Source organism: Metopolophium dirhodum, chromosome 1 (assembly GCF_019925205.1).
Source record: "Metopolophium dirhodum isolate CAU chromosome 1, ASM1992520v1, whole genome shotgun sequence".
NCBI lineage: Eukaryota > Metazoa > Arthropoda > Insecta > Hemiptera > Aphididae > Metopolophium > Metopolophium dirhodum.
Window position 1 is genome coordinate 83,028,922 of NC_083560.1, and position 16,741 is coordinate 83,045,662.

At 29.8% G+C, this 16,741-nt stretch overlaps 1 long non-coding RNA gene and 1 pseudogene across 1 annotated transcript; both read left to right on the top strand.

Annotated features, from left to right (window-relative positions):
• The first annotated feature begins 348 nt into the window (after positions 1-348).
• LOC132935627 (uncharacterized) lies at positions 349-14,004 on the top strand. Its single transcript, XR_009663307.1, has 9 exons — positions 349-491; positions 739-963; positions 1,315-1,415; positions 11,107-11,280; positions 11,375-11,576; positions 11,842-12,065; positions 12,488-13,262; positions 13,346-13,539; positions 13,606-14,004. It is a non-coding gene; the product is annotated as an uncharacterized LOC132935627 (long non-coding RNA).
• Positions 3,478-4,128, top strand: LOC132935625 (uncharacterized; annotated as a pseudogene).
• Positions 14,005-16,741: the final 2,737 nt, after the last annotated feature.

The following is a 16,741-nucleotide window of genomic DNA, read 5'->3' on the forward strand; positions in this document are numbered from 1 at the left end:
AGGTATAAATGAGTACGCTGTCAAATACTACAATGAAAAATCATTAGAATTTGTGTATATAATATGTAGAAATGCTTAAGTAAGTTTACTATTTTATTCAGAATTAAAATAAACTTTAAAAATTTGAATATTGAAATTTATTGATTTATTTGTTTTGTAGATAGTAAGATTGTATTATCTTAAATCATGATTTTGATAATAATATCTATAAACATAACATCAATTGTATGTCCAATATTTAAATTGATAACCGTCCCTAACCCTAACCACAATTATTTTTAATAATTTGTTATCAACGTTTAATAAACCACGATTATTGATAAAGCAAGTTTTTTTATGTTATTTTTTTAAATTTGTATAATTTTTTGAAAGTACATGGAGTCCTGGATAACTACTTGAATATTCATAAAACTGAATATTTTAATGAAATCTACGTACAATTCCCAATAACACACCAGACATTTCAGCTCTTCCATTAACTTGTTTACCTAGTAAGTCATTATGATTTTGAATATTTTTCATAGAGATCCATTTATAATAATAATTTAATATAATATTTTTCAATTTTGTATAGGAATACATAATAGTATTGACTACACTTTTTCTCCTAGAACATCAACATAACTTCTTAGTGAAAAATCTAGATATTTAGATCCTCCTTTGGGTTTCATAAGTCCTTGTAAGATTTAATCAAACATTTTATTATATGATTACTAAAATTATATAAATATGATTTAGATTCTTCTGTTTGGTATGAAGAAATACCCAGAAACGTTTTGTACGCCAACAATCGAAGAATGAGAAAGAAACTCAATTTTATCTCGCTGTGTGAAAAACATTTACTGTCACCCAGTAGTACAATCTCAAACAATGTGCAACGCGAGAAACTCTTATGGACAGGTACACAAATTATATGAAACAATTAGCGTTAACAATCTACTTCTCATAAATCAAGGATAAAATGTGAGTATATTTTGCAGTCAAAACTTATGATTACAATATATTTTTAATTATTAATTAATAAATGTTACCAACCATTCAAAAACTGACAAAAACAAGTAGTGAAAAAAAGTATTCGAATATGTATTCTGAATATATTTTTTAAGAACTATTTGAATACGTATTCTGAATACCTTAATTCTCATTTATTCGAATATGTATTCAGAATACAAAATTAAAGTATTCTTTACAAGACTGACTTTAGGTCTTAATAGACAGATACCTAAGGTAACTAAATTTATCTTTTTAATTACTGATTAGGATTATCTATTTAACAAATTTCCACAAATTATTCTAATCACATTTTTATTTCAGAATTGTAACTTCATCAAAAATGTATTTTGGAGATGTCAACAATTATGATTACTATATTGATTGTACCTTTTATATTGGATTGATCGTTGTTGTAACGTCTAGTGAGTATATTTTTAAACATTCAATATAAATCAAACAAATCAAAACACTTATTGCCGTCTCACTTGAAATATCAGACTGCGGACTGTCAGTTATGCATGAATAAATTAAATAAAAACATGACTGGTGTGGTTACAAATTGTGTTTTAAAATTATGTCTAGTGATTTGCATACCTATGTAAATGAGTGTTGGAATTAACTTATTTTACAAGTTACTGTAAGAAGACTAGTTTGAAACAGCTAATAAAATTAATTAAATCTGGTACCTTTTTGTGGTTATTTCTTAATTTACTCTGTATATATATATTTTTTCATTAATTCCTAGAAACAATCTCAATAGCATTTTGACAAAACCGTGTAAATTTTTTTTTACATATTATAATACTATACTTGGTACCTATGTGTTGTGTAGAACATTTTCTTAGAATGCAAGAAATATCTTATAAAGTTATCTAAAATCTGTGATAATAATCTTATTAGATAGGTGCATTACCTGTTGTTTTAAATATATTATTGCATACAAATAACTTCTTTTTATAGATATTGTTTGAATATTTCATCATTTCTTAAGTGTTTTTATTTTACATTCACACACATCAGACATTTGTTATGATAGATTACTAAGTAAAACACTAAATGCCGTCTCACTTTGAACCAGACTGCGGACTGTCAGTTATGCATGAATAAATTGAATTAAAAGTCAGATAATATATTAAATGCATTACTGGTGTGGTTACAAATTGTGTTTTTAAACTATGTCAGATAATTGTGATGAAATTACTGTTACCACTAGGTTTAACTTATCTTTTGTTACCTAACCTTTCTGTGTCAAGTAATTTACACATACCTACTTATATAACGTATTGAGACATACTGTACCAGACATTTGTCATTATCTATTATTTATCTTATTGTGACTTGGGTAATGTTTTTAACTTCTCAATAATTAAGATGTAATGAAAATGTTCATAAAAAAGTAACTCAAATAATTTAATTATAATTTTGATATGCAATTTGTAGTGTGCTTTACTCTATAGTCTAATAATTTCTATATATTTTCATTTCTTCATTTCTGACAAAAAAACAGTAGAAATCATTGATTTCATAATTTCAAAATAATCTTTAGGGATGCAATTTATCGCTATCCAGCGGCCACACACAGAACATGACACTCATTCTACACAGTCATCTTCGGGGAGACTTCGGTGCTTATTTGAATGTCGGCTACAGTATAAGCATACGTTTGTCATGTCTTCAGAATTTTTTAAGAGATAATTTTTTAAATATTCTCTGTACGTTTGAGGATTAAAGTCTAAACTGAACTTAGAAGTGTCCATGATTTTAAATGCGTAGTATATTAAATAAATTCCACAATTAAATGAATCTTTTTGTTGTTGAACGTTTTATAAAGGGCATAGAATATGTGATAACGGTGGACATTGTTGCTTGTCGTAACCGTACATTACATCTGATTTCAACATTTTACATACCTGTTTGAAACGAGCTATTGCTAATCGACTTTCTTTGTCATATGGATTAAATGGATTCATGATGTAACACTCTTTGGTTTTGAAATTTATAACAACTACTATAAAGTGACGAGTATTAAGTAACCATGGTAGAATAACCGTACTGTCCTGAGTAAAAGTAATTTTGTTATGCACTTCACCAATTTCTCTTTTTTCCAACAGCGATCTTGCACGGTTGACTGATAAAATGTGTGTGTTTTTTAAATCCAGCTTTTTAGCATATGACATCAAACAGATGTCTACAACAAAGTTACACAACCATTCTTCCCCAGACAATGTATCAAAATCTTGGAAGTAAAGGTCGGTCAAGATGTCACAATTTCGTTCTTTATCAAATATGTAACTATAAGTTCCAACTATATAATTATTATTCTCTGCCATTTGTTAATAGTATGTCAAATCTTTAGGTAGCATATTTTTGTGTAAATCTATAGATTGCACTGATCGTTGAATCGGAGATTTATAACTGCCATGTGTCGAAACTGATTTCATTAAAAAAATATCGTCCAATGGCTTCCTCAAATCATGTACAACCATGTCGTTGTTAATTGGCTCATCAACAGTGAACCTAGTTTCATTGTCACATTCTATAACCACAACGCTTTTGATACCATCGACCACTTTGGGCAAAATGTTATTTTTATCTGCCGTAATGGTCGAAGACTTTGGGATTTTTAACGACAGTGCTTTGAAAGGACGGTAGATGTTTGTGTTGTTTTTCTTTTTTTCACCAACTTTCTGTTCGTCTAAATGGTTAAGGTTAGACAATTCTGAAATTTTTCTTTTTCCATTTTCTTTAGTTTTACTCTGTTTAGACTTACTGTCAAAATCAAGCGCACGAGTGCAATTTCTTCTTCTAGTATTGTACTTCATTTGTTTGTGTACATTCATCACACGTTGTCTCATGAGTTTTAAAAACCGGCCGCATTTAAACCTACGGTCGCCTTCTAGTATGTCTTGTTTGACTGTTTTAAACCAAGATTCAACGGTAGCATTACTCTGGCGGATTTCAATGCTATTGTTGACTTTATTATTCATAATAGGTGTCCACAGTGCTAAGAAAGGTACACATTTTGCTATAAACTCGTGTAAATATGATTCATCATAATATTCATTAATGATTATATTTTCAATATTTACAGACCAATTTAAGACTTCAGATTTAACCTGTTCTTTGATTAACTGAAATCTACAGAACATCATGGAATTACTCGTGTTGGATTCGCATAGAAATTTATTTATTTCCTCCAAGTGATCCTCACCTTCGTTGTTCGATTCATTTGGGAATTGGTATTTATCATTACACTTTTCTCTCATTGTACTAATGGCATTTTTTGTGTCTGCTGTACCATAAGGTGACAACAGTATAACTGAAAATATTTTGAACCATTGTTCAACATCTGTCAAACTGGTTGTGTTAAAAAGTATACATATCCAATCAATAAAATGATTTCTTTTGGTTTTTTCTACAGTCTTACGATGGTTTTTCTCAGATTGAAAATATGTGTAGACATGGTTTACTATAATTTTTGTGTAATGATTTATACATATATTTATGATGGTGACATTAGATTTGTCGTGGTTATCAACCAATACTCTGTAACACCAGTTAAGGTAGTCGAATATGGAAGTAAAACCATTCCATCCTATACACAAGGCATTCATTTGGGCATAACTGAAATCTATCACTATATTTGTGAATACTGACTTAGTCAGTTTGTGTTTCAAAACGAATGCTTTAAAAGCGTTCAGCCATTGTGAAATCGCAACAATGTCGTGGGCTGAACTAATCATTTCAACAACGGGACACGTGACACTTGAGTTTCTAGGTAATGGGACATTAACAACTAGAATATAGTACAGAACCCTTTTGCTGTTCTTGTCAATTTTCCTGACCACTGTACCAGTTGCATCAAAATACCCAGTTACTGGTTTTTGTTTTTTAATCAGATTTTTTAGTATGTCCAACTGCTCGTTACTATAACAGTGAACAGACGGTATGCCGACATGTTTTACAAAGTTGTTTTCTTTGTCATTACACATCAATGCAATGTCTATGCTAAAATTGTTACTAATATATTGTATTTTCTTTATTTTTCGTATCATATTTATTCATAATAATATAAGCTATCAAAAAGTAAAATCAATATCAATAAAAAACAACAAACCGAAATGTACAGTTGCAATAATTGTGACTTTTGAGTTATAAATATCTAGGTACATAAAATCATATCAAAAAAAGTATTAAAGTATAAAAAAAAAGTATTTATTGATGCCGTTAATTTTTTTGAAAATGAACTATTAAATATTGATGCCAAAAAATTACGTTAAAATATGATCAGTTTTTCCGAAAAATTATTTTGTTTTTGATGTAACTTAAGTTGTACCATCGATTTTGCACATTTATGTGTTACTATAATCTTTAAAATTATTATTAACTATCTGATCCTGCAGGCGTTGTCCGTGACAAATTAAATAAAGGCAGTGGATTTACACTGTGTTAAACTCCGTTGAATGGAAACTACACAATATATTTTTACCTACATATTTATTTTGATGATTTTTTCTAAATCTGAAATAAGGATTTAAAATTATATCCAATATTACCTATTATACCTTATATCTAATTAAGCGTTTAAGACATGGTAAATCCATTATTTAATTTAGTTAAGCCGACATGCCGTGCAGGATCAGTTATAATTAATGAATATAACATCTACTATACAAAATCAATAGCCTAAATCGGATGACACTTATGCAAATCCACAGTTATTAACCAATTTTCATCAGTAGATTCAGCACGGCACGGCAATAGAATTGTTTTCCAGGGGGGCAGAGTGGGGCAAATATTTTTTTTACATGGGCTAAAATTGTTTCAACAAATGCTGAGGTTATTTAAATGAAATATAAATATTTTCGTATCATATAACATAATATAGCTATTAGCTATATAGTACATACATTTTATATTGTATGCTCTAAACGTATAAACAGATAATATATACAAACTTTTGAATAGTTAAAAATGTTTTAAGAATAATGTCAAATATGTAAGAAAATGTTTAATCACAGACCTTCAACAACTATATTCATAATGATAACATGATAATTTCTTTATGACTTTAATATTACATACCTTTGTGAATGAATAATTATGTTTTTTTTACTTAACTATATTTCATAAATATAAATTAAAGCATGTGTTTAGTAATGAACAGATGAATTTGGTTCAATCATCTATAATGTAATGATTTGGGATACGTTTATTTGTTTATTTTCATCTAGTGATTAGTACTCAATAAAGGTAATAATAAATAAATAATACATTTTTTCTTATTTTACAAATTTCAAAACACATTTTATTGAAATTGTAGTAAATTTTTTCCTCATTACACAAATAATAAATTTAATTTATTTTAGATAAATCCTATTTTATATACGTAATATATTTAATATAAGTTTTTTATTTGTTGTGGTTTCTGTCTCTGCCTTTATTGCATATGAACTTGGTCCAAAAAACGAATCAATTTTTCTCACTTTACTACTGTCTTTACTCATATTAGAATTAGATATAAGTAATATAAATCAAACAAAAACAATTTTTTTAAAAAGCCCACGAGTACACGACACTCAAATACACTGATGTCATATTCAGTATACACTGTGTAGTGTGTAAGCGTATACGTATCAAATATTATTATTTATGTTCTATCTATTTAAAAATAGACTGTAAGTCAGGCGTTGCATGTTGACCCATTGATACGCCGAGTCCCACGCCCGTATAAAATATTTATATTATTACAAATTTATATCAGTTTTTATAACGGCAAAAACTTAATACACAAGTTTTCGAAAATACAAAAGTATTTCATAAATTTATTAAGTATAAAGTATAGTAATTTACTAATTTATAAAGTATTTCATACAATTTTTAAAATCTAAAAAGGAATATTTCATAAATTTTTAGATGTGGCTCTTATTTAAAAATAATGTATTATGACTTTATAATATCGTACATATTTTTCAGTTGGGTAGGGGGGGCTGGCGAGGGGGCTGATCTGTTTTTTTTTGGGGGGGGGGGGCTTGAGCCCCACCGTGCCACCTCTTGGCGCTGTGTCTGATAGTAGTATAATATATTATATTATGTTTATGCATTTCAATTTACAAGTTTTTAATTTAAACAAAAATACATTGCTAGTAGGAAATATCTACGAGTTAATACGCTATAAATAATCAAAATAAACAATAGGTAGTTTAGTTTAAATGACATGAATTACGGTCGTTACGGAGAGTTAGTTATTTATGGCTAATACCATTGAGTAAAAACATTAGAAAAAAAAATCGTCATTATAAATCTAACACTACATTTTTGCTAGGTATTTACTTAGTTTCAAAACCAAATCACGATTGTTGCCCTAACATGTTTATCTCACACAATGCTACACCTATTATGATCAAGCTATAGTTAAGTACATTCTTAAAATATATCTCATATAATTTATTAAAAATGGTTAACGCTAGTAGACTACGTCAACTATTAAAGTATTTCAATTTTCAAGCGAAAATTGTTCATTTATTCAAAATAAAAAAATTAAGAACTCAACATTTGTATTTTCACGTTTTAAATTTTTGTCAAGACGAAAAAAGGTGTCCTTGAACATGTGTAATATGTTACTATGTTAGGGTGGATTAGACAAACGTAAATTAAATCGTACCTACTTTATGAAAATATGTCATTTTTATTTTTTACTATTTTGTGTAATCTATACCAGCACTGGGGCACACGTGTACGTAGGCGCCTACTCTGATTATTACTCACTTTGAATCATTGCTATATAGGTACTGCGCAATATAACATCGTTACCTATTTATTATTTCTTTCACATTTCCGTCTTCTATATATTAGTTTCTATATAAAACCCGAATTACTTTAAAATAGTTTGCATACTGAACATATATAATATTATATAGTAACACAGCGAACGTTTACGATTGCAATACCTATCTATATTATACTATTACTAGTATACAGTAGCAAGGGAGTTTATAAGAGGCCTCGAGTATTTTAAAGGAATGTACCTACCCACATTCCTATAGGTATGTATTAAGATAGAATTTTTCTCTGAGCAGGAGACCATTCCCGCAAGACCCTTTAAGCAGATTATTCGGTTTCATTGCCCTAACGCCAGTGTCACAGGAATCAAATACACTCAAATTCACGGTTAGGAGGTACCTATGTATTTTGTAATTATTAGTTATATATCTATGTTAGAAAAATACACTCATTTATTCAAGAAACAAAGTACATTTAATAATACAATAATTTACCACCAATGGTTAGTGTATTGAAGTGTGGTGTACCGTTGTGCAGGGTTCGACCAATTTGGTATTGACATGTGAATCAACGGAACACTAAGTCGGATTATACATACCGTTTTTTTTTTTAAATATTAATTTGAACACTTATGAATTAGACGTGCACAAAATACAAAATTGTTAATGAGTCTTAATAAAGTAATGGAGGTTCTGTTCAGTTACACACTTCTCACTTAGCTCGACTGTACGCAACTGAGTACTGACTGCCTTACCAGTTACCATCCGACATGGCCGTGAAAATGGTCCGTTCGGGGCCTTTTTAATGTGCTGACCCAGCCACCTCGGTCACGTAGACCATCGTGAGAACTGATTTGAACACACACATTCGGTATACCTTGAGTCGACACATTCGTATGCTATACTTATGCCTAATTCCGATGGGCTATATACATATATGGCTTACCATATATATTATTTACACATCCGCATGCACTTACAACAGTACCTATACTGTATAGCTTATTAACTAATCCTAACCATTTGTATAAGGCCATAAGGGTGTCTCTGTATTTATTTATTTACTTTTATTTATAAAGATTTTTACAATTACATACATAACATTTAAATACATACAATTGAATAAAAATTATCTACCTTCCGTAAGCATAGCTTTTGTTGAAGGTAGAGAGTTACCTATTTTTATAATATATGTAAATTTACAATTTAATTATAGGTGATTATAATATACTAATTATGAACAATAAAATACAGTAAATTATAGATTAGATATAAAAAAGAGAAGAGAATTTTCATTTTTAGATACAAATAACTATTGATCTAGAGACATAAACAACCATTTTATAACTAATGTATTGGCATTAGAATATTTACAGACAATGTTATTTTTTGTAATAATAGGCATAGAATTAAAATAGGTTGAACCAAGGAAGTCCACAAATTTTTGACCAAATGATTTTTTTAAATAATTAACTTTAGCATCATAAGCTACTGTTTCTCTTTTATTTAGATTTAACCAGTAATTTGAATTATTTACCATCCATAAGATAGCAATTTTTTGAACAGTTGGTCCACTGGTAATACATTAAATAATTTGAAATTAGTAAAAGTTGAACCTCCGAGAGCGGATTTATGTAAACATATACGAACTGTTTGTCTTTGATATATTAATAATGGTTTCAGTGCATTAGCTGAGAGACCTCCCCAAACTAATAGTCAGCATTGTATTATTGCTTGGTATAGGGTTAAATATACTGTACGAATTACATGCATTGGTACACTCTCGCGTAATTTATAAAAGCTATTACTCAAAATACGAAGACGCATTAATAAATTATTTACATGTAGATTCCACCTCATGTGTTTATCAATTGTTAAACCCAAATAACGTATACTTGAGACTCTATATATGGTTTTACATAGTTTATCATTGCACAAATTATAACTGTCACAAAAGTGTATCGTTAAATTATCGAAATGTTCTTCTTCGTTATTTACCATGAAATTCACAAACATTGTTTTATTATAATTTATTGATAGCTTTCTATAATTTATGAACTCTACTACTTTTTAAATTCTTTTGCTGCTTTTGTACGCACCTCATTCCAGGAGTCTCCTGAGTAGAGAAGACACGTGTCATCGGCATATGTGACGCTAATTCCCTCAATATCTAGACTACAAATACTGTTAATATAATATATGATAAATAGAATTGGGCCCAAAACACTACCTTGAGAAACACCGCAATTTATATACATTTTATCCCCGGTAATACTACTTATTCGAACCATTTGCCTTTTATTTTCCAAGTAACTCCGATACCAGCCTAAGCTTAAAGATACGATACCAAAATTTGGCAAAATTTATAAAAGGTCTAAATGGTCTATTAATGGTTAAACACGCAATTCGTTAATCAATTATTATTTTACTAATTATTCACGACTTTATTATAAAGACCTTACTCTGGCCCATAACCTGTTGAAGTACACAGATATACAGAAGTTAAAAGGTAAATAATAATATAATCGGATATATATAATATAATAATAAGTATAATGATACGATGTACAAAAGTGTTACGAGGCGTAATATAAATCAACGACTAACTATGTATACCCGGCTACACTACGCAGGACATATAATATGCTGTAGTATATAATAATGTATAGTCAGCGTCTGATCAACTACAGTGTGAATATATTACTTATACACTACGTTATATAGGGTGTTTTGTTTATAATTCCAACAAAATTGGTAGCCCAAACTGTAGCCCCTCCCCCCCCCCCAAAAAAAAAAAACCTAGGACATACAGTTTTAATATGCTATTTTGCAATGGTCTGCATGCCTTTAATATATTCAGCCCCCCCCCCCCCCCCACCAAGTAAAAATTTGAAATTGCGCCTATGATTATATGAGTAAGCTTGTTAACAATTTTCAACATCAAAACAAGAAATTTAAATACTTTGTCTTACAGTCGTTTGAGCCAATCTCTATGATAGGTGGATAAATTAATATTATGTGGTGTTCTTATCTTTTGGAATACGTTTTTTGTAACAATTTATTTTAACAATTAAAACATATTATCTGCTATTGATGGAAGTTTGGTAGAATTTCTCCTGAATAATAATTAATAAGAAAATATAAAAATTATATATTTATTTTAGCTAATAACTAAACAAAGCAAGAAATTATTTAAGTAAATAAACAAAACAAATAAAAATATAATATACATATATAAAAAAAAGTATTGTAATATATAAATATATATATATATATATTAATAAGTAAAAAAAATTATGAAATATTTTTTCAATTTAAAAATATTTTTAAGCTACCTTCGACCATATCACCACAGACGTCACATGTGGCAGAAGGTGTTGAGATGCTGCTCGCACAATACCATCCATGGCCACAGTCCAACAGTATGTATTGGGCCTGGTCTGGTACATATTGTACATGGTGCATACATCCAAGGCACTGACTTCCAGTTGGATCGAGTAATGAAGTATTTGGCATCCATTTACCTTTTAATAAAAATTAATTATAAAAGAAAAAGTCTTCAATTTACTGTGTCATTATTAATATTTACCATCTCCTAGGTTAACATGCATTATATGGATGGGCTGTGTTGTGAGAAATTATACTTTGCAAACTCCGCATTTATCTAATCGAATCGCACACTCATCACAGCACCATCTGTGACCGCAAGGCACCAATATGTTGGCCGAATTTACTTGGCTCCAACATTCAAGGCAAATAAAACATCTGTCTACAGTGTCACCTTTAGAATAAAAAGTATAAGTGAGTTTTTATTTTTCAATTCTGTTCAAGAGGACGTTTCAAGGACATTTGTTGTTTCCGCTTTACAAGTGTGTATCATACCAAATTGTAAGCTCGGTAAAACACGTTTAGCTCCGTTAGTTTAAAAATTAGATTAAACATGATTTTCTGAGGGTAAAATTAGGTATGTTACGCACTTCTAAAACGGAGATAACAAAATGTCTGTGTAACGTCCTCTTAAAGGAAAATTATTATAATAATAATAATAACTTGCCTTCGAATGTAGGGATATCTAAATCAACTGCCTGGTGAGCTGGTTGAGTATTTTGTTCTGAAACAAAATGGAAAGTTATTAAGCTAATGTTTCAGTATTGTAACATTTAAAATCAATCTACCGTCAACAAAAGCATCATCCATGCCAAGCTCAACTATTTCATAGACATCTTCCTCCGCTAATGTATCATCGATATCTGGCTGTTCAACTTTAATACAAATTAAATTGTAGAATAAGTGAATATTTATTCATAAATTATTTATTTTATTTATTATTTTTAAATTTATTAGAATAATATACAATCTGTAATACAGTTGCAATAAGCGTATGAGTGTAGAAGAATAAATTACAAAACATTAGTACTTGGGTGGAGAACTACCCAAGGGTGACACTCCAACATTTTATTTATAGAAATAACCTAAGGCATACTTTAGTTTTCTGGAAGATCAAAGGGCTCATTTCGGTCTTCATTATTTGCTAATCATACAAACAAAAAAGTCATATTTCGTTAAGACAATATATTTTTTATCATGTTTTACTTCTATATGCTTACCTTGAATCTAGATTGGCGCCTCAATATTGTCTGTATTCCCTATAATATTTATATTTAAAGTATAGTAACTAGAGTATATAATGTATTTTTAACTTAAATGTACAGTTGTATATTACCGAGAAGATGGTGATCTTCAATTAATCCATGGTTACCACCACCTGGTTGTTGGCGCACATTTGGATGCCGGACCATTCAGTGGTTTTCTGGAACTGCTGTTACCCGATGACAACTACGACCTCTCTTAGGTCTACCAGCTCCACGAATGTGGAATGGCGGCAATACAGGTGGCAGAGGCTGAAGTCCAACCATTGGTAGCTTTCCAGGAATGAAATCTTCGAGAAAGATTTCTATAATTCCATTTTATTGTCATTTAGTTTATACACCCAATTGAATTTATATGGAACCATTAGCTAAAGGGCCTATTTTCATATCTATATACCCTCTCACCGAATAAGATATTTTTCTTAAATATGATCTCTTACGACATTGTCCAAGACAGCGTGGATTGTGATCAACTGCTCGGCATCAGCAGGAACTCGCGGAATGACACCAAATGTGCCATCAATTGCCAAGACTCTTGCTTCACGTGGGTATGGAGCAATGCGTCGTAAAAATGCCAAATTTAAAAAAATCAATCCTCCAAAAATCAATTCTTCATTGACTATGAACTTCAAGTTTCCATGGAAAAATGGTGCATTATCGTCTACAGAATAAAGTAGACGACTTTGCCATGTTGGTGACACAATAATCTCTCCCATGGCCCTGAGATTATCTGGTGTTGGTGGATTCACACTTTATCTCACATAGCGCATTGCCCGTTGTGCTTGCTCACGAGACACCTCTTTAGCTGCATTTGGAAATCTAAAAAATTTTTATTCAGGTATTAGTACATTTTGACATAACTCTAAATGAAGTATTAAAATAATTTTGTGAATTTGTTTACCTCCTCGCTTCTTCTTCTAGAATTGTCCTCTGTTAAAGCACGCCGTCTCTTTGCATCGTAGAATGCCCCAATCTCTATATCATGCCCCACATGATGATTGTGTGGTTGATACATTACAATCGGACTATTTTCTGGGAATATCGACATTGATGCAGTAGCAGTACATCCCCGTTCGTAACGCGAACATCGAAGCTGTCTATAAGGTTTTTTTAAGGTATATTAATCATATTAAGGTCTATCAACCAGTGTACTCAATATTAATGCATTATATTTTTATAAGTATTCAATACCAACTGTCGTTTAGTGGATTGATGATTTTGCACATATGTGTATCCAACATCATCGGCATATACCAAGTGACCTCTGAGCCCTGGTACTCTCCATCATTGCCAAGAAGAATATCGACCATTCTATGGGGTGACCGAGATCTCGACCTGAATCTTTCGCCATGTTCATCTGATGAATTGTGTACTTACATTTTTATATTAAAAATTATTAAGCAAATACTAGTTTAACATTTGTTTTAAATTTACAAATAATTTTATTTTTTGTCTCTAAAACGTTGAATTGTAACTGAAAAAGTTAACATATTTATTTTTATTTTATATAAATTTAAATATAGAAATATAATCATCAATGATAAATTATTTTTATTAGCTCTTAATAATTAAACTAAACATTAAAAATATTTGAAACTTAATTTTAATACTATGTTACCACTGATCAAGTTCAAAAATGTTTAAATAATTATTTCTGCCATACTGGTAAATCTTGAAAAAATCAATCAAAATCAAAAAGTAAAATTCAAACCAAAAGACACTTTACTGTTTACTTCAACTGAGTTGACGCTAATTAAGACTGTATAACATACGACTGGTGGCTTTTATAGAAAAGTTTTAAGCCCCCCCCCTCATCCACCCCTATTAAATTATCACGTAATAATGTGGAATGACAATGATAACTTCTTAAAAGTAGAAGGGGCTAATGGTTCTATAGGTACCTCAAAATATTTATACAAGCCAAGTTAATTTCTTCGAAAGGCCGAGTAGACAGAGAAAGTATACATTTGCTTAGTTTCAAGAATATTCCAAAATGTTTGGAAACTCGAAAATCGGAAAACTATGAAATATATTTTATGGATTCTGCACTCCCAAATTGCCTAGTCTATGTAGACTGTAGAGAAATAATATAAATAATAATTCTTGAAATTGCTGCCTGGTACAAAGAAAGACGTTTCAATGTGTAGTAGATATCAACCTAAATTAATCTAAATCCTCAGCATTTACGTAAAACAAATTTATTACTTATGAACCACGAACTGGGTACCTATATAATTGTATAATAATTGCCGCTGTGCAACACTTGGATAGAGTTGAGTAATTCTTAGGATTCCATATTATCGTAATACTTACTACGTAATTGACGAAGTTACGGTCATATTAATCATATTATTCTGTGCAGAACATTTTACTTGTCAACTGTAAATCGCGTACACGTATTCAATGTATTTAATGGCTAATTTACCAACTGTACATAGGTACCTACCTAGAAACACTATTCTGAGAGAAGACGGTCTGCCAGCCTAAATATATTTTATTAAATCCCTATTATAATCAGTGGCGTAGCCAGGATTATGAAAGCGAGGGGATTACTTACATACTTTTTAAAAATGTACTTTTTCTAGTAGATTCATGAAATAACCTGCGTAGACGTATAATACTCGAAATTACAATCTTAAAAAGTTCATAACCTTGAAACTAAGTCTAGAAGAGAAATTCTGATTGCATCATTGTGCTTAACTCATTGAAATATAATATATATAGGTTCCCGAAAAAAATTCCCAAAAATCGAGCTAAACTGCATTATTTCAATATATTTGTGCAATATTGCAATAGTGATTAGTGTTTAATACCAAGTTATATTATCTGGATTTGGGTTTTTATTTGTTGTTTCTAGGGCTCAATCCCCAGATTATTTTAATTATATATTTTAACCTATGTAGTTTGAAATAATCTCAATTCTTCATACAAATATGAACAAATTTAAAATAGACTAAAATATATGAATGTATTGCATGCTATATTACTATTACAATATTAATACAAATACAGAAAAAAAATGTTTTTTTAAATAACATTAGAAATTGTATTTTAAATGTCTGTAGACTGAAAAAACTAAAAACAACAAGTTCACATAAATGTTTTCTTAAACTATACTTTAAGTGTCTTACTTCTTGTACTTAAATAATAAAATAATAAATTTGAAAAAAAAATAATAAGTTACCTATGAACCATAAATTACTTCAGCGTTGCCTCTGTTAATAATTATTCGTGGGACGTGGCATTATCAACTCTTATTATCTCGACTTAATATTTTGATTACATATTAAACTTAAAAATAAGAAACTAGTGTTGTGATGCATGTCCTTTAAGTACCTAATATATTTATGAACAGTGATATAAAACTATTAAACTGTAGGTACGTAACTTCGGTATACATTTGGGAGGGCTAATTTAAAACTTTGTGGCTTAGCCCCACAAGCCCCCACCTAGCTCCGCCTATGGCTTGGGGGAACGAATTAGACAAATTTAGTCAATTTGCGCCTATGTCTCAATTCATGCTTTGTCATTTCAGATATTTTCACAATGGTGATGATTAGATGATTTGAAAATTTAAACGACCACAAAACCAAAAAAAAAAACAATTTCGGTATATTTTTCGCTCAATGAGCAATTCCAGTGTTTGGGTCTTACATAATATTATATCGGTACAATTTTAATTGATACAAGCTGCTTATAATAACTTAATATTAATAGGTAAATAGTACCTAACTACAAAGTTGAGATTAAAATTAAAAATGCTTTAGCCTCTCTAGCTCAACAATAGACGCATTAGCGTAGCGGCATGGTGAACATGGATTAACCATGATGCCCAGGATATACTTCAGTATTATTATAAGAAACAAAATAATCGAAATTAGAAATTTTTAAATCATGACCAAAATATGTTTATAAATGCTATAATTGTCTAAATTAATATTATAAATGGATTTAATAATCATTAAAGTTTTTTTTAAATTGTTACCTATGTAATATCCAGTATCCTAACATTTACTTACCTACCTAATAACTAGGTAGATACTAGATACTATAATAGGTTAATTCTACAGAAAAAGTAGATAATATTATTCATTGATCGTTTTTACGTACAATATTTCTATATTAGACATTTCTAAGTAAAATGTAGTTTAAAGATAATTCGCAAATGATCCTTGTCTCCCGGAACATGTCGAGTACTCTTTTTCACCATAATATGTTTAAATCACCATTTTTTATAAATTATAAAAATTTCGTGCTATAAATAGGTATAAATATATCAATAAAAAAAAGAGATAATCTCATTTTTCATCTTTAGAA